Raw genomic sequence first — 26,977 nt, forward strand, 5'->3', positions numbered from 1 at the left:
TCTCTTACCAGAGGGCGTGAGAGTATGGTACTGTTTTTTCTGATTTGGATTTCTGTTTGTGGTGCTGTGAACATTGAATTCTGAGAAGTATCTGAACATTCTGGACAACGCAATGCTTCTTATTTTGTGGCGTTTCTACGGAACTGACCATCGTCTCTTTCAGTAAGACAATGCAGCGTGTCATAAGGATGCTACTGCTGTAACTGCGTGGTTTGTGGACATGAAGTCATCACCACACTTGACTGTCCTCCACAGAGCCCTGATTTCAACTCTACTGAACATCGAGATGGTCAAGGGACGTCCGCCCCAGAACATTGTAGGACTTCATTACATGCCTACAGGAAGAATGGTCTAAAATTCCCATCGATCGCGATCGTACGCTTGTGGACAGTATTCCCCGTAGGATTGTTGCAGTCATTTCAGCGAAAGTAGATCCTACATCTTATTAAGGTGGGCTCCATGGCAGTTTGTTCCTCACGGTGTCCTTGAACATCTTACCAGGCAGTGTATTTTTTAAGGAAGCGTACATATATGCTTCCTGTTAGCCCTTAATTTGTAACTTACATTTTTTTTGAGATGCGACACATAAAATACTGTAAGTGAAATATATTCCAGTGACATTTGTTCCGATTTTTTCCCTCATGCTCTCTCTATACTTCTCTTGAACCTGCTGCTACCTCACTCATGCAATTACATTATTGGTCTTTTGGCACGCTTTGTGCTTTGCTTTTTTTTTTGGTAATTTGAAGATAATTTATTTAAATATTAATTTGCGCTACCGTATATCAAATAAAGACGACAGAAACCGAATTCTAAAAAGTGAGTAATGTGTAAAGATATAGCAGGGTACCATCATATGGGAAATAAAACACAAGTACTTATGCTCTGAGCAGACAAATAATACAGGAGGTTCTTTCGCAAGAGAAGTCTTACATAAGAACCTCCTGTGTTTTTCGTCTGCAATATTTTTGCAAGAGGATGAGTACTAAATATATTTTTATGAATATTTCCTTAGAGCAGACAGAGCCATAAATTATTAATACTTCGAAATGATATAATGAAACATTGTCATAATTCTTGCAAAATATTCTTAGGAAACAACGCTTTGTTTAAATGAACTGAATCTCCCTACGAAACGTAAGTTCGTGTTATTAACTTTAATATCCATGTAACGGAAAATACCTTTTGACGAGACACCATAGACGAGCTACAATCATCATTAGTTGCTTCCACGAGGTGTGTGGTCATTATTTTGTAAATAACATTTCCACAATCAAAAGGTTGTTGTGAAACCATCATACGTTAGTATCCTGGGTCGGTTAAAGATTTTATGTTCTTACAGTTCGGAAACGCCGCGTTAAAGAAGAAAATGGAACATTTTTTAGAACTCAGCAAACCAGACCGGCAAATAGCATGTCGCAGGAAATCATCTATATGTGCGCACTCTACATAATAATGCAACAGATCAGGTAATCAAATCTAAGTTGAATTTCCTATCGGAATCAAGAAATTGTTCAATCCACTTTCAAAAATAGTCGGTGTTGCATTAACAGGATTTCCAGTTATTTTGCTAGACGCTTACCTATGAGTAAGGTATGTATGTAAGGTGAGTAAGGTACCTTACTCATAGGTAAGCGTCTGTTAGTGATATACTTACTCATAGGTTAGTATATCACCTGGATGACAGTGTGAATAATTACCGGTCTCCAACTAATGTGGCACGGATGTTTGTAAATGCGTTAACGTGGTTGACGATTTTGTCTTTCATGACACGTCTGGGTAATTCATCTGTTCTTATCTACTAATTTCGACACATTTTTTCAGCAGGGCATATTATTGTATGATACGTATTGTTTCTTTCTCTTTATATGTAAGATAAGATTGATAGGATAACATTTTTTGATCCTAATAAAATGGTTCTTTCGCCCTTTCCTTTTTAAGTATTGTCATGAGTCCTTTTAGTGTCAAAGATATGTCAGTGTTCAGGTGGTGGACTCCCTGTGGTTGAAGACATCGAAAAACATACACAACTGCATAATATTTAATCACTCTAACATAGTGCGCTCTGATTTGTAATAGTATTTATCAAGTAATGAACAGAATATTAAAAGAGAATTTATTTTAAACAAAAAAAGAATGTCTGCATCTGGACTTCGAAAAGATTTTCCAATTACAACTGTGAATATGATTATTGAAAATAATCATGAGATGCTTTGCAAAGGGATGACATGCTTTTTTTAATCAAAGGGATGACGTGCCTTTTTTCTAAATCAAAGAAGTTTGTTCAGTATTTAGATATTTGCAACATAGAGAGAAACAGTCAATGACGTAGACAGTCGTTCTTGGGTGTGTAGCGTGCGTGTATCCAGCTGTTTATTCGCTAGGGAAACTTCACTTGAGTCTCTTAAAAAATATATCAACGTAGCCTTCACTTAACTCAGATGTACTTTTCGGTATCACTTAAAAGAAATCATTTTAATAATACCGTCAACTAAATAATAGTATCTTTCTTGTACACTGAGAACAAAGACAAAGTACTCTCGAAAAAAAGTCAATATTGATCAAGAAATAAAATCGGAAATTCTCCTTCTTCAGAAGCCATCGACAAATCTCTTTTAAGCTAGCTTTCCTAAATCGTTTCTACGTACAACTGTCAGTGACAAGAAACTTGTTACACGCCTCACTGCCCTTTTCACGATGGGTAAAAAGAAAGAAAGAAAAAAGCCTACTTGCACTTCTTACCTGAAAGTTTTATCGAACGGGAATCTTTTGTCAGCTGTTAAGAGGAATCTTAAGTGCTTAAGTAAAGTGATGAGGCATAATGCATGAAAACATACCTTTCTTATGAAGACTTGAGAAAAATATAGGCGTTCGAAGAAAGACAGCAGTAAAGTGATATCCTGAAAAGACTGCTTAAAAAGTAACGATCTACAGACTTTGAAAAAGACAATCTAATTCTTAAGATTTTTATAATGTTTGTTTTGATTCTAAAGAACTTAATATACAGCGAGCACTTAGACGGTATTCGTGTAGGTTTTCTGCATACAAAGAAGCAAATTTAAATTTCAATGTTTCAGATTGTCTTGCTAACTCACCATTTCGTAGAATTGAGATTTTGTTTCTGAAAAATCTGAATACACAATTCCAACAGTAGTTTAAATTTCTTCGGGCCCAAAGATACTGTAAGACTTACAAAGACGTGCAAGTGAATAATTTTAAAAGTGGGTTAGTTATTGAATACATTTTGTTTTACATGATTCGGGTTCTTTCCTCCAATAGAAACTTTATTTGAAATCTCTTTCGGTTTTAATAGGGACTAGTATTTACAAAGAGCGGTGGAGTAGTTTTTCATTTTTTTGTATGGTAAGGAAACTATTTCATTCAACTTTGGTTGTAACTCTCTACAAAGCGATAACAAGGTTGCTCTGATATGAAGAGAATCGGAGACACGTCATTCTTGTAATATCCACGAAAGGGACACATTGTGGACGTAATGTGATGGATTTGGGAGGAAACTCGTTGGCTAAATGCGCGGACCTGAATCTTCTTCCTAGGGGAGCCATGAATACTGAAACTTAGGGCAGAGGTCCTGAACCTCTGTGTTCATCCCTATGCGATTATATTAAGGAAGAAATTTATCCTACAAGACGATAATTTTCATCCTCATTGAGCGAAGTCCATGGACCACTATATTTAAGAAGAGACTATCGCATGTAAGGACTGGCCAGCCAGGTCTCTTTACTTGAGCATGTCTGGGATGCTGTAGGTAGACGTGTTGCTGCTTTCAACTCTTCTTTACAAATCCTTAAGGGAATTAGGAGAGCCTTACAGGCTCTCCTAATTCCCTGAAGGGTTGCTATTACCATCTGAGCTCCTGCACACCATTATAAACAGTCCTAAACATTGCGAGCCCTCCATTGCTGCGAGAGGATGGCCACATTACTTAATGAGGCACTTTTGCAATCTCATTTTCACCGTTGTTTTCATGTAACCGTTTGTTACTGAATTAAACAATATATTTACAATTTTTGTGGATGTTTCTTTCACATCATACTGCTTTTCACTGAATTGCATAAAAATTCATCATGCAGTTTTTGAATTATCGCGATGTCTTTCTTTTTTCCTTAATTTATGAAACCCAGTATGAGTAGAGAGGATGATGGATTGGAAGAAGATTAAGTACTTTGTTAATTCTATTGGAAATGAAATCATTAGATAAGGTATAGCGTATTGGTTCAATTCTGCTGTAAAATATACCTGGTTGGTACAAATTGAAGGTTAAGTATTAGTTAGTTTTTATAATATCGATGTGTGGGACGGTAGAATTTCTAAAATTTACACATTGATGTGAGCAGTTTTCCAGTATTCTTTATAAGCAAATATGAATTGTGAGTTAAACGTCAACCCAAGAAGAGAAATCTAATGTTTTTTTTTGGGGGGGGGGGATGAAATTTGGGTTTATCAGAGGTAAGTTTTTTTTTTTTTTTTTTTTTTTTTTTTTTGAGAAAGAAAAGAGGAATAGTTAGTTCAAATTATAGAACGCAGGACAGTGTTCTTGACGGTGAAGCTGACCAGGCTGTCCTCACACATTGAAGAATCGCATGGGAGTGAGGGGGGAATTACAACTAATTACGAAAGCGCCTGTAGTTGGAAGTGTGAGTACTCCAAGTTTCCCCTTAATATAATAAAGTAAGTAAGAAATAGTCCTTTAAATAAAGTTCATGAGAAGAACAAGAAAATTATTTACAGTGAATCCCGTGTGCAGCTCGTTACCATTGTTCTGAGTGCGTGCATATTTAGACAGGATCACACAAGAGCATTTAAAAACTATTCAGGGCATATCCTGTAAATAACTGCGTGTTCGTATAAATCCGGCTCTTTGCATCTGAGAACTACGCTCGAAAGGAAGTGCAATTCTCCTACGCAGGCGCACACGGTATCAAAAGTGAAAAATATCCTGAAAATATTACTGATGCCGTAAGTTTTCAGAACTGCTGATGCTCGCACATTCATCTTAAATCCTTTAAGATGAATGTTCGCAGATTCATCTTGAAGGATTTATTGGTGTTATAAAACTTTTCTCTGTACACTTTCTGAGAGGTTTTGAGTTTTGAATAACCGCTGAGAAAGATGTCTTGTGCGAAATGGAACCTTCTACTTTCTTAATTTGGGAAATAAAGGCGTCAAGCAGGTTCACTAAAATAATAGCCAAGTTACAATTAGTCGAAATGTTTGAGCTTTGTTAGTTATTCCAGATCTCGATCACTCTGACTTGTAAAAGATGCAGAAATCAACGGAATCGCACGTGCTCTGTGGTGCGAGTAATCTGTAAATAGAATTTGGTCAAGTATGATAGCATAACATGGATTTGATTCTCTAACTGGACCACTAAATGAAATTATTCTTAACCCCGCCTTCCTTATGTCATCGACCCGAGAACAAAGCCTGATGACGAGGATCTTAACTTCATTTGGCATTTTAGAGACGCTCTGATTGAAGTGATTCATCAACAATAATGAATGCTTTACTAAGGAAACGGACTTAATCCCACTTTGTGCAATTGTTACTACCATTGCTAATGGCTGGAATAATCTTCGCATTTAAAGTGGCGATTTCAGATCACCAAATATCCTGTTGAAGTAAATGGAACACACTCTGTTTTAGCATGGAACATGCTGATTTGTATTTTCCTGTAATCACATGTGGTCTGTACTGCTTTATAAGACAGACGTGTACCCTCCAAGAATCGACACATATGCATACTGTCAATGACAGGAGAATAAGTCCTCAGGAATTCGGAAGAAGTTATAGGATGCTGATGTGGGACTGATCAATCAGAAGTTCAAGAAATCCGCAAGGATTCTGGATAGGTAGAATACTATTAAGGGAGGGAACAGATCAATGTATCTTTCGACACAACATAGAACCATGTCATATTGCAATGATATTGAGATAATTTGAGAAAATAATTAAAAAACACAACGAAATTCAGCTGCAACTCGGGCAGTTGTGACCAACAAAGGTACATGGACTATGGAAGTCAGGCTTTAGGAATAATAGCCCCAAAATAAATCATTTCTATTATCACAAACTACCGGGAGATAGTAGTGATAGGTGGCGTGATAAAATTAACCATATGTCCTCTTATTTAATCATAAGAGGACATAGGATTAAACAAAACCTTCTTCTAATCATATATCCGAAATATATTATGCATTCCATTTGGCAACTTGAGATGGATGTGTTTTAGGAGTACATCATCATCCACATAAAGCAAAGAGATAAGTTTGACACCATCTCCAATTCTAATATCAGGCTTGATGCCACTTTCTTTCGTAATATGTCCAAATAGATGATGAATAAGAGTGAATATGCATCCCTATCTATCCCTGATTTCACATCAAACCATCTTTTTGTATTTCCTTTAATTCTAACTTCAACTATGTATTCTGTTCAATTACCCTATGCAATTGCAGCATTTTGAAAAGCTTTGTACTGTGAACCTTCTATCGTTTTTCCAGATCTACAAAACTTGAGTACAGACAGATCATTATATTTCCATGATTTCTCAACTATTTGCTGTAAAGTGAAAATCTGATCCTGACAGCCTCTATCTGGCCTGAATCCAGCTTGTTCTTCACCATGTTTCCCTTTCACTATCATTTTCAACCATTTCTGAAGTAAACTTGCATAAATCTTACCAGGAACACTACTCAGTAGAGAAATACTTCTGTAATTCTCACTTTCAGTTTTATTCCCCTTTTTATTGATGGGAACTATGAGAACTCCACTTCAATCCTCTGGAATTCAACCTTCTGACTAAGGCCTCTGAATTAAGCTCTGTACCCACTGGAAAACGTTTATGCCTCCATATTTGAACATTTCATCCGAATTTCGTCTACTCCATCTGCCTTTTCGAGTTTTTGAGCTTTTTCTACCTCAAGTATTAAGATATACTCCTCTTTGCATTACTCTTGAAATTTTCTACTACGGTTCGGTATTTCTTTGAAGTCTTTCAAAGTAATTACTTCAGAAATCATGTCACTTTTATCATCTTTAATTCCTTTTACGGTACTGTTTCCTCCATTTCTAAGCTTCGTCAACAGTCTCCAGAACATTTTGCCACGTCCAGATATTTATTTTCTATATTCTTACCAAAGTCTTCCTATGACTTTTGTTTAGCTCCTTTTGCACACAGCTTAGCTCTCTTACATTTTCTCTGTATCCTTTAAGAGCATCTGCCGACTTATTTGTTAGGAACTTTTGGTATACTTTATTCTTTTCCAGAACTGCTTCTTTAAGGTTTTGTGTCCACCATGGTGTTCTTATTTTTCTTTCCTTGCAAACAACTTCACCACATACCTCTCTGGTTGAATCAGTCAATGTTTTCTTCAGAGTTTGCCACTGAGATTCTAAGATTTGGTTCTTTTTTTCGAAACGTTTCATTCTTTCTTCAGTAATGTTTATATAGTTGTCTACCGTTTCTATAAAAGCTGCTCAACTTTAATTATTTAAAAAACATTTTATATACTTTTCAATATGATATTCAATTCAGTTTTATCCTATATAAAACTAAGTGATGGTCACTTCCAATTTCAAATCATTTGTACATTCTTGTAGCCTGAACTAGCCTCATGACACCACTTCAACAACAATAACATAGTCAACGAGGCTTTCTTATTCCTTGTCTTCTCTACACGTCAACTTGTGCACATCTTCATGTTGGAACATGGTATTAGTAATGACTGTGCTGAGCAGAAATCCAGTGGATACTTATCAATATTATTAGCTTTGTCCATTTCTCAATATTTTCCCAAAATATTTCTATATTCATGGTGGGATTCACTTCCTACTCTGCTGTTTGGATCTCCAACAAGTACCACTTCTTCCATTTTCTTTGTTAACTACCTGCTCTAGTGAATCGAAAATTCCTCCACTTCTTCCTTAGGAGAACCTTCTATGGGACCATAAGCACAAAATAAATTTCATTGTCCATTTCCTCATTTTGAAGTGTGCCCACAAAACTATCTTCCAATCAAGAAGTTTATCTTCATGTATAACATCCTGTACTTATTTAGTAAGAATCTCACCTGTTTTTTGTCTTCTTTGTCTCTGTAATGCCAATTACTGTATATCCACATGGTACTTTTCCAATTCTTCAAGTTCAGTTTACTTTCCATTAATACTCCTTATCATGATGGTTGCTGTCTTTAGTTCTTCTGATGTTTGGATTTTATCTTGTAGATGTTGTTTGAATCTGTTTAACTACATGACTTTGTACTGCTCGCCCTAGTTCCCCCACGAAAACAGCGGTGGGGGGGGGGGGGAATTGTTTAACCGGCCGACGTCCAGCCGGCATTAAATTTCATGTTGCACCATCATATTATTTGTGGCTATCACAAACTACCGGTAGAGAATGTACTAATATGATTAAAACAGTTGTTTCTTTTAATTCTGTATCAGAATATTATGCATTCTGTTTGGTAACTACACGCACTCTTGAAATGATAGTGAATAATATACAAATCTTGGTATTAGATTTTATTTGATTATTATTAACATTATAGGTTGAAAGACTATACACACACACACACACACCATGAAAAAGAGTTCAAATCTTGACTAAGTCGCAAGAAATCTCTTATAAGGATTTTACAGCTGAAGGCGAGCTAGCATCAATATATTACTCAGTAGTAGCAGGGATTGCTATCCCGGAAAACAAACTAATCAGGGAAGACACATGCAATTAATGGATGGATAAAATATTTTTTTTATCTTATCCACTTTCATAAGATAAGCAATGATTTATTTGGTCTTTTTATCCTTTGCTTTGCTTCGCTAAATTTATTCCAAGCTACTAATCAAAGAAATATGGTGTTGACAGGTGCGCTGACTCAGTACTCGTCTATATTTATCAAAGTATTTTTACACATTCTCCCCTCGACACATAAAAGTAAACTTCATTTTACAAGTTCGCCAGTTAAAAGCAAAAAGTCTTCTTTCTAGGAAACCACTGCTACCCACACTTCTTTGTTCGGTAGCTATTTTCTGATGTCGTTAGCGAGAAGGCACGTTCTCCCTCTTTTGGTTTCCTTGGAAGAATTAGAACTTTGTTCCGTTGTCTGAAAACTCATGCAACAACTAGAAAGCAACACTGGAGTTTTGTACCAGGAAGACATCTGGAAATAACACCCTGAAAAAGAAGAAAAAAAGGTGATGTCAAAAATGTTTTACGGAACATCGAATGAAAGCATTTTTAAGTGAAAAGAAAAGCAGTTTGAATTAAATTTCAGAATAAAGTTAGGAGCAGATTTTTATAATTGTGTATCGGTAAATAAATAGGACGAATCTTTTAATGTGTCAAAGAACGATAACTGCATACTCTCAAACCCAAACAAGTGTTAAAATAGGTCGAGCGGCTGTCAATGAATTATGTATAATTTATTTACTTATGTCTTCGCTCTCTCATACAATGAGCCTACATGAGAAAGAGTCAAATGACTGAAGTAGGTCGCATAAACACTTCAAAGAAAAGCGTCTCAAAACAAAAATAGAATCGCTTATTTTGCGTCTTTCTGAGATCTTTGGAATGAGTTCTCCCCGAGAGCTAATACATAAATGCACCTGCAGAGGGAAAGCAAAAGAATGTCGATAATGTTAGATACCAACTAAGAAGTTGTTGTGACACTAACTCCTGCTTGTCGTTACTCTATTCCCTGTAGGGGATAGTTTCTGGAATGACGGCTTCCCAGAAAAACGTCTAAAGGGAATTGATTGCGAGGTATGCATTGACTTTACATCCATTTATATGTTTACTGTGTCCGTTGTGTCGTTTCAATGAAAGTATGAAAAGGAGTGTTATTTCTTAATAACAATAAAAAAGCATCAATTTCTCTAAATTAAAAGAACATACCGAATGTGTTGAATTTTTTCTTGACTATTATTTATAAGACTATTACACTTTTTATAAAATGTTCGTCAAGTAGCTTTATTTTACCGTCCTACATGTTTCGCCAATTTTTCTATCGGCATCTTCAGGGAATAGAAAATTAGTAAGCTATATGAAGGTAACAGACGAGGTTATAACTGATGGTTCTAATTCATACAAAAAATTAGTATTGAACGAGGCAATGCGCGTGTCTCGGGAACGTGATTTATTCGTTATGGCTCATGATGTAATTGTTATGAAAGTTCATTTCTTTGATGTTTAATGATCTGATTAAAGCTTTCCAAATTTCTGGTAAGGTTAGACCTTGATTCTTGTTTAGGTTTTCAGTTGTACGGGCGACTGTAGCTGCTTCCTTGAAGGTTCTTGAATGGTAGTTATCTTCTATGTAGGGCATAAGGCTCTTATCCCAATCAATGTGATGGTTAGTTGAGGCAAAGTGGCAAGAAAGGCCTGAAATGGCTTGTCTGTTGTTTCTGACATATCCTATGTATTCTTTCTTTCTCGTTTCAAAGCTTCTAGAGGTCTGACCTACATGACCATATAGGATATGTCTACAGGACCACATAGGATATGAGACAAGACATTTCAGGCCTTTCTTGCCACTTTGCCTCTACTAACCATCACATTGATTGGGATAAGAGCCTTATGATAACCCCTTTTAAATCACTTTTGTAGCTCTTTCCAATATAGCAATCATAGTTTTCCCCATCTGTAATTCATCGGTGGAACCTCAATGATAAAAGTGCGCTTAGCATTGCGACTTCTCAACAAGTTAGATTTGTTTCATATGAGTTATATTTAACATTCCTTACATAAAGAAACTTACAATAATACACTTCCTCTTTCTATCCGATAGGTGATACATTTTTCTTCCATTTCTTTTTTCCTCGCGACTCTTTCATTTCTTGTGAAAAGTTCACTTCTTGAGTACCGGAAATGACACCCCAGGGAAAGATGTTTCTCCTATGGAAACGAGCTATCTCTATTTAAAGTAGGCATCTCTCTTTGATTTCAGGATATGCAACCCGAAGAGCGTGATTCCTTTAGGACTGCTATCGCTATAATGTGGTCGGTCACCTTCTCGCTTCAGTGCGATCTGTGTCAGAGTAAAGTAAGTTGGTTGAAAATATTACGAAGAAACCGAGATTCTAAAACGGTTTTTCGTGCCTCTAAGGTAGAAAGATAAGCACACAGAGATTACGAATGACTACAGATGCGCCTGTGAACGATCAACAATACGTATTGTAAGGTTGCTATGGTAACGTGACGATGGTCACTTCTGTCTCTTGTCTTTTTTCAAAACGAAACGTGGAAGGTTCTTTAGAATGATAAACAAAGGATGGAAGGGTATTGTTGAAATAGCAGTCTGCTAAAAGAAAGAAATGGCTCGCTTTTGAGATGTGACGCGACATTAAATAGCTACGAATGATGGAAATTAACTCCGCTTTTGCGCTTTCCAAGGAGATTATCATTTTGTTATTTGAAAGCATAGAGGAATTTCGAGGAAGAAATGTTTGAACAAAAGAAGTGGCTTTACATTTCATGCAATTTACGTACAGGAGATAGATTTGCTTTCATAAAAGATGAAGGTGAGATTAATTAGCTTTTGTGGATAATGAGAGCAGAAAAAAAAAGAACTCCGCATGGCTATAGTTTTAAATGAGCACCCTAAAAATCACGTAAAATATCCGCTTTCCTCAGAGAATTATTATAAAATTATTTTGCACTTTAAACGCAATGGACGTTTATTCATTATATTATTAGTAGAATATTTTTATTAGTAATAAAATAAATCCGCTAATGTATTTTCATTCTCCCAAAGAAATGGTGGAACTGTTTTATCCCCAAACTTTGGGAAATCGGTATGCAGCCGTTTCATGATAATTAGTCGAGTTCATAGATGCAACTTTTTCTTTCTCTTTATAGCGCTTTTTCCCGCTTGATGCAGGATTTGTTATGATTATGCGATTGTATACAATAAAAGTATAAGAAGCCAATGTGCATTAGGTGTGGGATTTTCTTGTCGGTTTCTTCCTTTTTTGTGGGATGGAAAATTCATTTTCTTGAAAATGATGGGATCATTTTCAAGAAAAAGAACCGTTAACATGTTCGCCTTTTGATTGATGAGACAAATGAATTACCACGTAACTGAAAAGTTATACTGTATATTTTAAGCCAGTCAAAGTATGACTTAATCAGCGCGCTTGGATATGCTGTATTATTTTTTTTTATTAGCAAAGTGCTTCTGCTGTTTTTCCCCTCGTAATTTGCACAATATATTATTACTGCATGTTCTGTGCACAGAAATGGCCTTTAGATAAGTGTATTAGACAGGTGTTATCATTTCTATAAATAGTTCGGAATGTTGATTCTCTCGGCCTCTTGCAAAATATGACCACCTGTCAGGGCAGATAGAGACGCATGAAAACAAGTAGTACTCTTCCTGATATACACCATTGAAGTGTTTTAGGATCGAAACTGGTAGTGAAAAAGTTTTCTTTCCCTGATTAAGAGAGCGTCTGTGTAGCTGAGTGAGTGGAGACGAGCCCCGTGGTTAGAACGACACGGATTCAAATCGCCACTATAATATTAGGAATCAGGTCTTTTTAATTGATTGGTGAGAAAGCCATAAACTCGATTTTTTTTGGTCCCTTAAAACAGGCCAACCGATCCCATGAACACATTCAGATCTACTACAGCAATAAATGTTTTCTCTTCGGAGATGCAGAGGAGGAGTCGTCAAGCTGCATTAATTCACCGTGAACCCTAATCAGAGGACTGTAGCAATCCTAAGGGATGGATTGAAGAAGTTTAAGAGCACTGCTTATAGAAGTTGCGCACAATCATGTGCTGAATCTTTGTTTATATTAAGTTAATTTAGGAACGATCAGGTCATACGTTAGAAAAACGTAATTATCAGTGGCGTCGCTTGATCATTTCGGTTGGGTGTGCTGTCATGTTTTCCAGGAGGGGGGGGGAAGAGCTGGAGACAAATAATTACATCAATAAATTTTTATGATTATTGATTTAATTAAATAATTACATTAATAAGTCTTTTAGCTTTTTTTAATGTAATTATTTGTCGATGTAAACTATAAATACGTTATTTTCATTTTGCATCGATTTTAATGATCTTTAATTCTTGGGGGGGGGGGAAGGTATTCAGAATTAATAGTTTTTAGCACAATTTCATATATTAGAAAATTGACCCGCATATTTTATTAAAAATCAACTAATTAATTAATCCTAAATTAAATTATTTCAGTTTAAAAGCAAAAAAAAAAAAAAAAAGATAAAACTAACAAATAAAATAATATTAAATTTCATACACTTACCTTTTAAAAATGTATTTTTTTGTTTAAATTTGTTTCACTATAAATTTACAATTCACACTTCACTCTATAACTTACAAGACAGAGGGCAAACCTACCGGTCACTGTTCACAAATCAGAAAAAAATGAACCAAAAACAAGAACACGTGTTTTATTACTGCAATAAAACACGTGTTCTATGGCTACCCGCAACAGGCCAACCCATAATAAAATTTTAAGACAAACAAAGCGTTCCCAGGGTCGAGGGGGGGTAAGATTATAATTTGTGGAATGTTTTAATCGATCCCGAGGGAAAATGCCCTGTTCCCCCTGCGGACGCTCATGATCATGAGATTGCATTTTATCGATGTATGAAAGTTTTGAGAGGGCATAGCGCATCAGCACTCATCTTAATTGGTCCAATGCAATTAATTGTAGGATAACTTTGAATCTTTCTGCATAGAGTGGGGGAACAATCTGTTTTAGGATTGATTAGAAAACAATAATGAAGGAGAATGCTATATTTGGTTGGTTTAATTAATGGTTAACGAATAATTAACAATTAATATTTGTGATATGTATCCTATAAGTTGCTGGGTACAGCAAATAGAACGATCCTATAAATTCTAAACATGCATAAGTGAATTTAACGATGGCATAATTAAAAAAAAAACTTATGAGAGAGAAAGTATTGCAGGAATAAATATGGTTTGAATGAGCAGCAAATCATCTCGTAAAATTTGTTGCACACGTTATGTGTATTCGCTCCGTTTTCCAAGAATTTTATTTTGTTTACTGAGACTCAGTATACACAACATCCGATCATTATCGGAATTATTCACACTTTCGGGAATCCTAAATTCATTATTATGTTTTTTTGTTTTTTTTTAGTATCAGCGGTTCTGTCTTATCAATCTCACATATGCTGGTATTTTGTTGTAGATCAACAGTGTCTTATAATACGCAGAATATTCATTTTTATTCAGGAATAGATATGTTTTTACTGTCTGTTGTTTCCAAAGACTAGAATAAAAATGTCTCTATACCGTTAAAAAAACTTTGCAACCTCAACAGATGCTATACTGCACAAGCAAAAGAAAAAAACAATTAGAATTTTTCTCCTAGCATCCATTTTCAAAATTCCAGTTCCAGAAAACATGTGTAACAGCTGTTTATAATAAAGCCATCCGATATAATAATCTCTCAACTCATGAAAACATTCAGTTGGATTGGTTGACACAATAACCAATCACAGCAGCTAGGTGCTGAGTGAGCTCAAAATTTAAGCTCACCTAGTCACGCTTTCCCAGCGGTTTAAAAATAATACAACACTAAGAATTTGACAGGCTGCGCCTTCTTTACATATTTTCGAATAGTTCAAAGGTGTATGCATTTTGAAAGCACACCCGGGCTATTAAAGCGAATGTGACGCAAAGTTTATGCAGCGAAAAGCGTCTTCTTCATGTAGCACTAATGCTTTATTACCCTGGTGAAGAGGACCATGAAGCATTAGTAGTATATTGTATTCGATTTTTGGAATTGTGCGCGAAGTCTGCAAACAATTCCTGATATTTCGTGGATGAGCACCGCAAACCCAGAATATTCGCCCCTGTAATCATAGTTATTCGATAGAAAATTCAAACTATTATAATACTATATTAGTGAAGTTTTAAATAACATATTGTAAATGAAGTTATCTTGAAATGGATTACATTTTCCCCTCTTAAAATATCTTTCTCATTAATAGGTTTCAATATTAGTCAACCAAATGCCATAATGAGCTTCTAAAAAAAACAAATAATTACAAATTCAATTTTGGATTTTTTCCTTAGCTTAACCAAATACCTCTTTGATTGCTCAATGTCTAATTTTATTATTTCGTTCTCAATTTGCTCCAAGGACTGCATTATAGCCTAAGAGTACACCAGTACTTTTTTAAAGTAACGAACACTCGTTTGTGAGTTCTGTAACGGAGACCTTTATCTATCATTACAGCATCCAATTACTCTTCTAAACTATAAATGGTTTTGATTTCAAGTAGTCCTAGCATCTGTGCACAGAAATGTATTGTTTTTCCTGAGCATAGACTATTTTCGTCCATTTATCCATCGGCATTTCCCATGAAACAAGTTCATCTTGTGTTACATCCGTAAAAACGTTTGTTTTTATGCGATTATTATTTTTGTTAAAATACTACATCGATTTAGTATTCTTTTTTGCTTAATACAAATTTATTCTCCAAAATAAGAGACGTCTACAGTAAAATATTCCATCAAGTTTATGATTTTGAATATTATTTTAGTGATGGTTGTTTATGATTCAGTTCCTACTAAGTAAAAACCGAAAATTTACCAAACGAGTCAAGAATTTAGGGCGCAGAGCATGAAGTTCGTTTAGAATAACGACATTTGATAAAGGATAAGCAGAGATGTATTGTTGATAGCAGCTAAGTGAGGCCTAAAATCCAATATCAACCACTGTTCACAAAGCGATTATTATAAATTAGCAGGTGATATACCATTAGCTAATTGGTTGCTGTCTCTTAGTTAACTCAAAGTTGTTAATCAAATAATGTGCACCAGATTATCGATTAGTGTTGTCTACGCTAATGATTTATTGGCGACAAGCTATAAAATAATCTGTAACTGTCTCCTAGTAAAGTGGTGGAACAATTAATGGTTGAGAATTGCAGTAACTGATTAATGGGAGTCCTTTAGTAAGACGTTGAGATTGTAACCTCAAAATAACTATTAAGATATAAACGCCAGTGGCTGGCACTTGGAGTCTGTAAAACTTAAAAGAGACAGCCTTGAAAGGTGGTGAATACTGAAATGCAAAAGTAGAATATTTATCCTTCTTTGCTAACCTACGTATTACAGTTAGTATTGACGATGCCTGTTCGTTGGAAAGCCTTGGATTCGGATCCTGTCTAATCTGCAAAGAATCTTTAAAGGACTTTTCAATGAAAATGAGTCATTCAGTCTCATGCAACACAATGACAGTGTTTTTTCCTCCTGAAAAATGGGTTGCCTTTGATTTCTTCAGGGCATGTTGTTCCATTTACTCAATGAATCACCCATATTTCTTAGAGCACAAATTTGTGGCAATAAGATCGCGTATATTTCTAGAATTCCACTTAATGGCAATTTTTTTCAACAATGCTACTGTTATCAGAACTAAATTATAAAGTTCAATGCTTTCAGAAAAATGAACTTATATTTAAGACGTTTTACATCTTGCCCAACGTACAGTATTTCTTAGAAACTGTTTTAGATCTGTCTTACGTTCATTCCTTACGACTTCACTTTATTTTCATTAAAAGGAATCTTGTAGGCAGTACCATCGACAGGGTGTAGCATAGAGGCAGCCTGCCTCACGGCGTGGCTTAATAAGGGCGCTCGTTCAGCCATATTGGGGTATGTGCCGTCGCTACGCTAACAATTCCTGTTTGCGTAGCAAGTGAGAAAAGAAGTTTTTTTAAGCTTAAACTGACTTAAAAATTATTTGCGAACAGCAATGATCTAAAGAAAGATTGGTTGGTTGGTCCAGCAACTATATCGATAAAGGCAGACATAGCTTATAATTTAAATTTAGAAAAGCTTATAAACAGTTTTATTATGGGACATCCCCGTAGAGCAAACATCTAATTAATGTTATTATGTAATCGTTTTGCATTAATGTTTCCCTTGTAATAAAAACAAAATAGCAATTGGAGATTTTATATTTTTGTCTTATAATCCAACAGGAGCGATATTTAATTGTTTGCCTCAGGGCGCGATCTAACCTAGCGACGGCCCTGCTTGTAGGTCATCACGCTGGGTGGTCATAATAAATCGTCAAAGAACTAGAAGCAGTGTTTTAAAAAAATATTTGGAAACTTGACTCTGCCAAAACAATGTACTTCCGAAATAAACACCAAAAGACGACAAATATATAAGAAACTTAAGTTCTGAACTCCTACTGCATTTGTAATTATTAAAAAAAGTTAGTTGTTTTAAGAGGGAGTGTTATTGGCTAAAAGTAACGATTAACACTATTGGCTCTAGAATGTGTTTTTCTATTTAATTCGAAACAGTTAATGAAAACGAAGTTATTTGTACTTTAGCGAGCTCAATCGACGAAGTGCTTGGAAGTACACAGTACTTTGTCGCATCTGTTCGTTTCCACTGCAGTATTGAAATCAACAAACTAATATCTTCCGACCAGACTTAATGGGCTGTGATGTTGTTGTGCTCATTATCGAGCTGATAAAGAAAAAAAAAAACTAATCGCTTGCGATATCTTTGCTTTTTCTGTGATGAGACAGATGTTTTTGTTGGTCCTGTTGTAAAGATGATTTTTATTGGTGTCAAAATTACGTCAGTGTGTAGGGTTTGGATTCTTTCATATAGATATTTAAAACAAATATGGAGAAGTTCAATTAAGGGGATGAAAATCCCTTATTATTTTACAGCCAGTATGCGAAACTCTAAGATTTTCGCATACTAGCTGTAAAATAATAAGGGATTTTCATCCCCTTAATTTAATTAACTTCGCCAGAAAAAATAGTCGTTTGGCTTTTCATCTTAAATAGGGAGAAGTGTTTTACAAATTCACTCGCGCCATCTATAAAAAGTTTTTTTGCTTACCAGCTTATTTTTAGACTGCCTCTGCGTTATACAGTTTATGCAATAAGATTAAAAGATTCCGAAAGCTTCTTGTGAATTTTCTACAAAATTAGTATGCATCTAAAAGGCCGTATTACATTTGCCGAAAACTTCTTTCAAAAGTATTTTAGACTGAATTTTTCTATTTCATTGAAAATAGGATAACGTCTTCTGTTAGAAGAGCAGACATTGTCCAACACTTTTAAATTAGTATGGCAAAAAATTACATTTAAATCAGTTGTTTGTTAGCCAGCGTATGCCTTTAGCTTTTTTTAATAAGAATGTGAGGCTCAGCTAGTTAGATGAGATCGGCGTTATAAACAAATCCTATTTGCCATGCAGAATGCGAGGCAGGCAGATATTTCTGATTGCAGCATTATAGACTAAATCAATAGCCCCTTGTTCAGTGCGAGGACGCAATAGGATACAATGAATGCTGATCAGGTCCTTATAGGAGTTCTTCATTGGCAAAGAGAGAAAAGAAATCCCAGCCTTAATGCATAGATTTTTTTTCCCCGTCGAATACCAAAGCGAATATTTTAGCATTCTGAAGATATTTTCACTTCACAATAGATACCGAACGCAATAATAAACTTGTCAAAGATAAACCAGAGTTTTTGGTATAGTTTTTATTTCGGCTGTTTTCATTCCTTTTTCTTATTAACTCATTATGTAACGATTGCAAAAAGTAGTTTTTGATTTATTCATGTGAAGTCATTCAGTTTTATAATCCTTGCTGTTTTGTCAATATTTTAACAATATTGAACTCTTTCCAATATCGGTTAGATTAAAAAAAAAGAAAAGTTGGTTTTTTAACCAAAGAGTTTAGAAAAATCGTGCGCAGAATACATACAATAATGACAGTTTAGATTACTATCTCGAGATGGCGGAAAGTATTTTTATACACTGGTTTCCAAAAGCTAAGGACGAACTTCATTTTTAACAGTATAGGAAATTTCGTACAAATTAAATTACGATACGTTTTTGGCAAAAGTTACAAATTTGCTAAGGACGTAGTCAAGGAATTAATGTACAGGGCTTACAGAAAACTATGCGGAAAGAATTTCAGTATGGAATATGTTCACCCCGAACTGCGATGCAGCTCTCGCAACGCTGTACCATGCTTAGCACTAGGTGATCCAAGAGTTCTTGAAGCAAACTGGCCCACTGGGGGTACATGCTGGCCACCCAATTCGATTAATATCCTCGATCTTCAGAAGTATCTCCACAGCTCATGTGCGATGTGGTGGGGGGCATTGTCATCCATAAATATGAATTCTTCGGCTACAGCACGATGGAACAATCGAACATGAGGTAGACGAACTTCGTTGCAATATCGTTTTCACTAGTCGGTTCCTTTCTCCAGCACTTGTAGCTCGGTGCATCCATTAAGCAAAATGCTTCCATACACCACAACCCCAGCCCCGCCTATCTATCCCATTCAAGAGCATTCTCGCGATGGTAAGATCGGAGGAAACACTAAATGATTCTCATATATAAGGAGAATATTAGCCCATTGGTGTCTTGTCCAATTATTATAGATACAACACCACTGAAAACGTGCTCTACAATGAGCTGTGGATAAAGGGACGTAGATTATAGGGCCTTCTGGCTTATAGGCCTCCTCCATTCAAGCACAAGTATATGCATACCTGTGCTTGAATGGAGTCAATTTGCAAGCTGACCCGCCATTGTGTGTCGATTAATTTTTTCTGTTAAAACAAAAAAAAAAAAAATCCATCTTCATTCTCCGTGGTAGAACAAGGGCGACCTCTTAGCAAACGTCTGGAACACATTCCATTGATTTCAAGCGCTTTCCGGAGCCTGGATACAACGTTATCTGAGATTCCACACTCTGGCAATATCAGTAATTCTTCTCCGCGTGAAATCATCAAGATGTCTTTGAGACATCGACGTTTGCAACTTTATCCCTTCACAACAGTAGCTTCTTTCAAACGCAATTCGCTTAGCACAGCCTTCTGCCTTTTTATCCTATTGAGTGCTGCCACGTGACCCCTTTGCACCCGATTCGAAAATTTGAATGCGTGTCAGTTATCCAAATTGCCACAAGCTAATTGGTCCCAATTTGAGGTTCTCATCTCTTCAGAAACAATGTTCGTCCTTAGGTTTTGGACACGAGTGCATATCTTGCTTGCTTTCATGCAAATATGGCAGTGATCGTTAGACAAAGGAGGGTAAAATTAAGACCCTATTTCCCAAGTTAGGGAATAAAAACGCGAGTATTTGTTGAATGATTTAAGGGGGGATCATGACCAGATATATATTTTTTAATATATAGATTTATTACTTCTTCGACCATATGTGTATATTAGTCTATGTTAATGTTCTTCCTAGAACATGATTATTTAATTAATTCTGTGTGTACACCTGGATGTCATTAAGTTTAACACCCTTCGATAATAAAACTGGACGTTACCACGAGTAATTACACTTTATCCTATAAAAGCGGTGATCGCTTGCACAAGTTAATACGTGAGTGTCAGACATAAGCTCATTATGGGAGTGACTGGAATATCAGCTGGTATTTCAGATTTCTTTGCGATCGCTTTCATTAGATGACTGAAGTGGAATATTTCGAAATTGGTGGAATCATCCTTAGACTTAGTTTTGGGAACATACATCCTTGGCTTGAAAAACACATCGTAAATCGATAACAATTAAATATTTATTATGAGAATTATTTGAGCAAAAGAAAGGGGGCGCTGCAGCATAAAGATCGAAAACCAACAGATCTTAAACTTGCCATTATTATCTTGAAATTTTTAAAAAATATCAATTGTATGCAATGACTATAATAAATTGTTTTATTTTTATTAATGTACGTAATTAATCAAACCGCATTAAACCAGTAACTTCTGTTCTTTCGTCGCCATATTATTGGACTTTATAAGTTTAAACGTTAATTAAATGTTTGTCGGGTATAAAAACTACTGGTAGGAATAGCTTTTGTGTCACATAATTATCATTTTCCCATGGGAATACTAATTAATTTGACCTAACATTCGTCACAGAATTTTCTTTCTTGTCATTACTCGGAAATTTTAGGGTGCATGGAAAGAAAGAAGACCCTCATTCGCTAGAAAAATAGTCCTACAGCTAGTCATTAATGTTTTTGATAACAGCTTTACACACAAGGAAGTTTTTGTTTGTTGTGTAAAAGTTGTTTTACAAGGCGTAGCGTGCAAATGATGATTAATCGCATTTCTCCTTTTATTGCTGAGCGGCACTAGACGGAGTTACTGACTCTTAATTTTACCATCTGCAACGTTTACTAGCATCATGAAACGAGAGCAAGCTATCTTTAAAATGGACGGCTTTCCTTCGCTAGTGGCGGATGAAAAGGAGCTGTTGACGTACCTCCTGGTCTATTTCTCTTTTGGTTCTGTAAAATTATTAAAAATATTATACAGAGCTTTTCCCAAGCTGTCATCTCATAATAAAGGATATAAGCCTGCTCCAGCAGGACAGACGGCGAAGAAGAAAGAAATATTTTCCATAAATACTCTTTTGTTACTCTTTAAATATCCCCAAAATGTAATTGTCACTTTTCTCCATACGCACACCTTGACGTAAATCATTTGTTTGAAAAAGGAAGTATCTGCTTTCTATCATGTTGTTATTTATTTATTTTTTGCGGCGAAGCTCTTAATTTCGCCGTGTTACTCTTGCTTGGTCAGATTTTATTTAGCACATTTAAATTCAACGGTTTTTACACGTTCATTTGAGAATCTTATTAAGAATGAAAATACTTCAGTTCATGGCTGATACTTGCTAATTCTAGTCTTTCACTTACTTTGGTGTGGCCTCTCGAATACAAAGAGCGTCATCAAGAAGAAAAACGACTAGTGAATACACAACAAAATTAGAACACTTTTAAAATCAGTTGTATTCAACCATATAACATTAATAATAACTTTATTAGCCACGCGTGTCATTTCACATATCAGGAGTTAAGCGTTCATTGTTAAGTGTGACATGTTTACGTAAATTAACATGTATGAAAATTCCAAATATGAGGCTTTAATTTCTTCAAGGTGCCTTGAGATCGTATCGTTTCAGAGGAATTCTTAGAAACTTTAGTCTTCCAGGTAAGGCGTCGAACTAATGCATTTCATTATGTACTGAGGAAACGTCGCCACAGTGTCCTTTTTTACAGATATCAAAGCAACTTCCAGTCTATCCAATGTAGGCTTGATCGGAGGTAGATGGAATCTTGCATATCACAAGATGTTTACAAACACTACCTTTGGGCAAACAGAAATTCTGTAGGGTATTTTACATGTTGACAACTAACTGGTATGACTGCAAAAATAAATTATAAAAGGTACAATTTCGTTACCTTACATTGGTAGAGCTACAAGCTAATATTGCGCGATTTTTAACGCAAGTACATTTTATAACTGCTTTCAAAACTGTCAGTTCTAGAAAATTTGTTACAAGAAATTAATGAATTTTATTTCCATCTTAGGAATGAGTATCGAATCAATGAAAAGATTTGATATCGCAATCCTGCATTTTTATTTTCGCATTCTGTCTAGGATGCGAAGAACCTTTTTGTATGGCTATTTTAACTGATAAGTTACCGGACTCATACGGTAACTTATCAATAATTAACAGAACAATAATTCTACGACGAAATAGAATGCTGAACTTTGTACTATTGATGCAATAGCTATGAAGACTCCTCATTATCTTAAGTACAGTAATCAGTGAAGGTCAGATAGGAGAAATGTGCTTTTAATAATCTCTATTAAATTAAAAGAATACTTTGAAACTAAGTTTTGGATGCTTAAGGCTTCATTATATTAAAAGATTGAAAAACTACCTGATAAAAAAAAATCTTGTTTTATCTTCTTTATCCAAGCGTGAGTAAACAAACATTTGCATCTGAAATATCTTCATGACTATCTTTATATGGAGCCAGACGATTTCACATATATTCCGTAATGAACAGTGCATCCCCCTTTTGGATGTGCATATTGCTATGTATTACAGAGGGATCAGTGCAGAGACAAGTTTCATTGTCTAAATTGTGCAGTGGAATGACTTGCAAACATTTGCTCGTAAAAGATAAAAGCATGAATATGATTTTTTGTCAACAAGCGAAAAAACTTACCGGAATTACATGTATCTGACGTAGTAGGATATTTTTAAAATTTAATAGAAATTAAGAGCAGAACTAAGAACGTTTTGCGGACACTTTCAATATGATCACTTAACATGAATAACAGAAGGCGATTTAAATAATATTGATGAAAACAATTACGTATTACTTATATCGGGGTGGAGGAATGAAAAATGGGATTAAAACTGCATTCATTAGAATTTAAAACCAAAATGTTTTTACTGTTTTCAAGAATTTAACGTTGTAAAAAAATCCCGGAGAACCCCCTTCTGAACAACATTAGTATAATAAATTTAGTTTAATCCTTTATCCAAGTGTGAGCAAACAATGTTTGCGCCTGAAAATATCTTCAGGACTGAATATGGTGTTGTACTACCTTACTGGGGTCAGGTAGTACAACACCGGGCAACTCGTAGCAAAGGTGGACCAAGCTGACAACACTCCTGTCCCAGTATCTCCCATAATGCAAAACACATCTCCTTGCGGATATGTATAATATTATGCATTAAGGGAAGGGCTACTACTCAGACTAGTTTTGACCTTTATTGAGGTCTCTTCAGTGGGAGCCAGGCCCAGAGATGGAGATACCAGGCAGAAGCAATAGCGAGATCATCTTTACCTATAGGAGTTGCCAAAAGGTGTGCCACCTTTTTTTTATTAAATTACTCTGGATTTAGAGAAATATGTTGAAAGTTTATTTTTCACTTGGTTAGAGTATAATAAATTTAGCTTAATCCTTTATCCAAGTGTAAACAAACAAAGTTTGCTCACACTTGGATAAAGGTAAAGATGACCTCGCTATTGCTTCTGCCTGGTATCTCCACCTCTGGGCCTGGCTCCCACTGAAGAGACCTCAATAAAGGTCGAAACTAGTCTGGGTAGTGGCCAATCCCTTAATGCATAACATTATACACATCCGCAAGGAGATGTGTTTTGCATTATGGGAGATACTGGGACAGGAGTGTTGTCAGCTTGGTCCACCTTTGCTACGAGTTTCCCGGTGTTGTACTACCTGACCCCAGTAAGGTAGTACAACACCATATTCAGTCCTGAAGATATTTTCAGGCGCAAACTTTGTTTGCTCACACTTGGATAAAGGATTAAACTAATTTTATGATACTCTAACCAAGTGAAAAATAAACTTTCAATATTAGGAAGATGGACTTTCCGATTTCGAAACGATATCAAAGAATGCATAATGGGGAGGGTGACGTTAATTGGACATGGCAAAAAAGTATCATTTCCTTCCCTCAATTGAGAGCCCCAAGAACCAAGAGAAACTTCCAAACAAATTCTTAAAATAATATCATGCATGATAAGAGGAATCTATATAGTTCCTTTATATTACTTTTCCACTTGGGAGGAGTCTTGAAACAAATAAATATATAATAGCTTTTCTTTATTAACAGTAGTGACATTTTAAAGGCCTCGTATTCTTCTAATTTTCCCAGTGGCAATATTGGGTTGTAAAGCAACGATGTCTTACCTCCTGTTTTCTTCGTTCTTCACGAAGTAGCACGCACTGCCGACAGACACCATTGAACTGGGAGGTTAAAGCTTACCGGGGGGGGGGGTTAATTTAGGTTTTTCCTGAAAAAGAACTGAATAATCTCTTGACCTTTGGGTTATAAAGATTAAATACGTGTAGTTACTCTGATCATTGCAATCCCCCCCCCCCCCAACCTTTCATCTTTTCAGCAATTCTGTGTATAGCAATCACTAATATACTGTTAGCACTAAGTACCCCTTCACTTGAAGCGACTTCTTTGTTGCTCTAATTCTTTAAATAATTTCCGTTGTGGTATTTCAACCACATACTCTCATCACCAAGAAGAGCTGGCTGTTGCAGAAATTTAAAAGGACTTTTATCGTTTTCCGAAAGGCCTAGACTAAACTTTGAAGTAGTGAAGAGCAACAGTGGATAGTTTTACAGTACTTCGCTAATGATGGTGAATACACAGCCGAGAGAACAATCTTTTATTAGGTCAATCGGGAAGCAAGTAGATCTTTCTTTTTGATGTTCTAGTTTCTCAGTCATAGATAAGAATCCAATAAAAAAACTGCGCACATTAATGGCAATTGTTGGATTTTATAGAAAAGTGGAATTTGAGTGAGAGATTGAAAGGGTGGATACCAATGTAGAAAGTCGTTATTTTAACAAACGCTTTCTGTTAAATTGATCCTTACCCATATCTCCAATGACTTAAACATCTTAACTTTTTTTAAAAGTTTCTAGTGATTATCCGTTTTATAAAGATTGTTTTAACCAATGTAGTTTCACTTCGAGTACCCAAGAGAATGAATTCGTTGCTTCCCAACATCGGAATCACATTTTCAATCACACTGCAGATGACGTATTGGTTAAGAGGACAAAATTGAATCTGGTTTGTCTGGGATAGCATGCTAAACGTTTGGGAGACAAATGATATGTCTGTTTTTAACTACAATTTTTTACGAGCTCAAATACTTGTTGATGAGGCTACAAAACAGAGGATAAGATATCTGTTGTTGTTATAATAGCAGTAGTTATGCGATTAATAGTAGGATTTATCTGAATGTAATAGATTGAGCATAACTATTTTTACTATTACCGAGTTATTCGTCATAAATTCGATTTTAGATTCCTTTTTAAAGTAGGTTGACTGAGCAAAAAATGAATGATTGAAAATGATGTATCATCGAAACATAGGATAATTCAAAACGTAATTGTTCCTCCTGCAAAATATTTCTTTGCAAGAGGAACTGTACTCTTAACTTGAGAGTATTTTTTCAACAAACCACAAGTATGATAGTTTCTGAATGTTTTACCTTAAATGTTGAATGGGATACCTAAAATTGCTTGTAAAACAACAAATATTGGAAAGCATTTTCTAAGTATATGAAGATTTAAAATTCAGAGGTAATTTAATGGGAGTTAATTCTCATTTGAATTCCAGTCGCCTATCAAATTCCACAATCAAAAGTAATCGACTGCATCCGATATACGTTTTTTCCCTCAGAATGGTTTAATATCGGTAATTTTAATTACCCTAATGATGGACGACACATAAACGATTCACTTATCCTAAAATGTCATACTTATTAAAATATAACCAGAGCACTTAATTCAGATACTAACCGATAATGACGTATGCCATTTATCGTTTTAGATTTCGGAGAAAATTTGCATTCTAGATCTTTCTTTACTTTTAATCATCTTTTAATTGTCTGGTGTTATTTTCCTATTATTTATTGAGATCATGTGACATAAAAGGTATTTAATATTCTTTGCATAAATACAGAACAATAATTCATACGAGGTTGAAAGACTCCTGATGTTCTTATTACAGATTTTAAAGGAAAGTCATCTGTTCAGAATGTGGAATGAAGAAACTTAAAGGTCAGTCTCAGTTTTGTTGTTTAACAAAATAAAATTGTCATAGCTTTGAAGTAATTTGATTACAGGGAGAAGTTTTAAATTGTACTTATAATTACACGATCTTTATATCGAAATTAGTGAAATATATAAACGATAAAATCAATCGACGATAGCCCCTAAACACGGAGTGAAAACTGTGAGGTACATATCCACAAAGAACTAAAATTTAAAGAAGGATGGTCCGAAAGTTTTTCATATTTTAAGTTAGGAAGTTATTATGAACTACCAAAATATTATATCACCAAAGTCATGTATTAAAATGTATTCTTTATAATTTATTTCAAACTATTTTGTAACGAAAATTTGCCACCAAAGTGTCAGTTTAGAATTATATGTCTCAGCCTTCGCAAGCGACACACAATCCTAGGGCGCGACTGCAATAATCATCCCTATATTCTAGACGAATGTTTTTAGTTAGATTGCGATATCGTCTGCAAGGAATCAAATGTCCCGACGTAAAAATAATTAACTTGTAGTGAAACTCACATGGTAGATTGGAAGCTCTAA

At 35.3% G+C, this 26,977-nt stretch overlaps 2 long non-coding RNA genes across 2 annotated transcripts in view; one reads left to right on the forward strand and one right to left on the reverse strand.

The window, feature by feature from the left end:
• LOC150106363 (uncharacterized) overlaps nucleotides 1–26,977 on the forward strand; it is a 334,416-nt gene that overhangs the window by 183,978 nt on the left and 123,461 nt on the right. The window contains exon 4 of the long non-coding RNA XR_016548303.1: nucleotides 26,382–26,431. This is a non-coding gene — a long non-coding RNA (uncharacterized LOC150106363). The remainder of the gene's footprint in view (nucleotides 1–26,381; nucleotides 26,432–26,977) is intronic.
• Nucleotides 8,562–26,977, reverse strand: part of LOC150106364 (uncharacterized) — a 260,534-nt gene continuing 242,118 nt past the window's right edge. The window contains exon 4 of the long non-coding RNA XR_016548304.1: nucleotides 8,562–9,193. This is a non-coding gene — a long non-coding RNA (uncharacterized LOC150106364). The remainder of the gene's footprint in view (nucleotides 9,194–26,977) is intronic.

This window comes from Typopeltis vanoorti, chromosome 5, assembly GCF_054136105.1.
Source record: "Typopeltis vanoorti isolate ZY-2024b chromosome 5, IOZ_Tvanoo_1.0, whole genome shotgun sequence".
Lineage (NCBI taxonomy): Eukaryota > Metazoa > Arthropoda > Arachnida > Uropygi > Thelyphonidae > Typopeltis > Typopeltis vanoorti.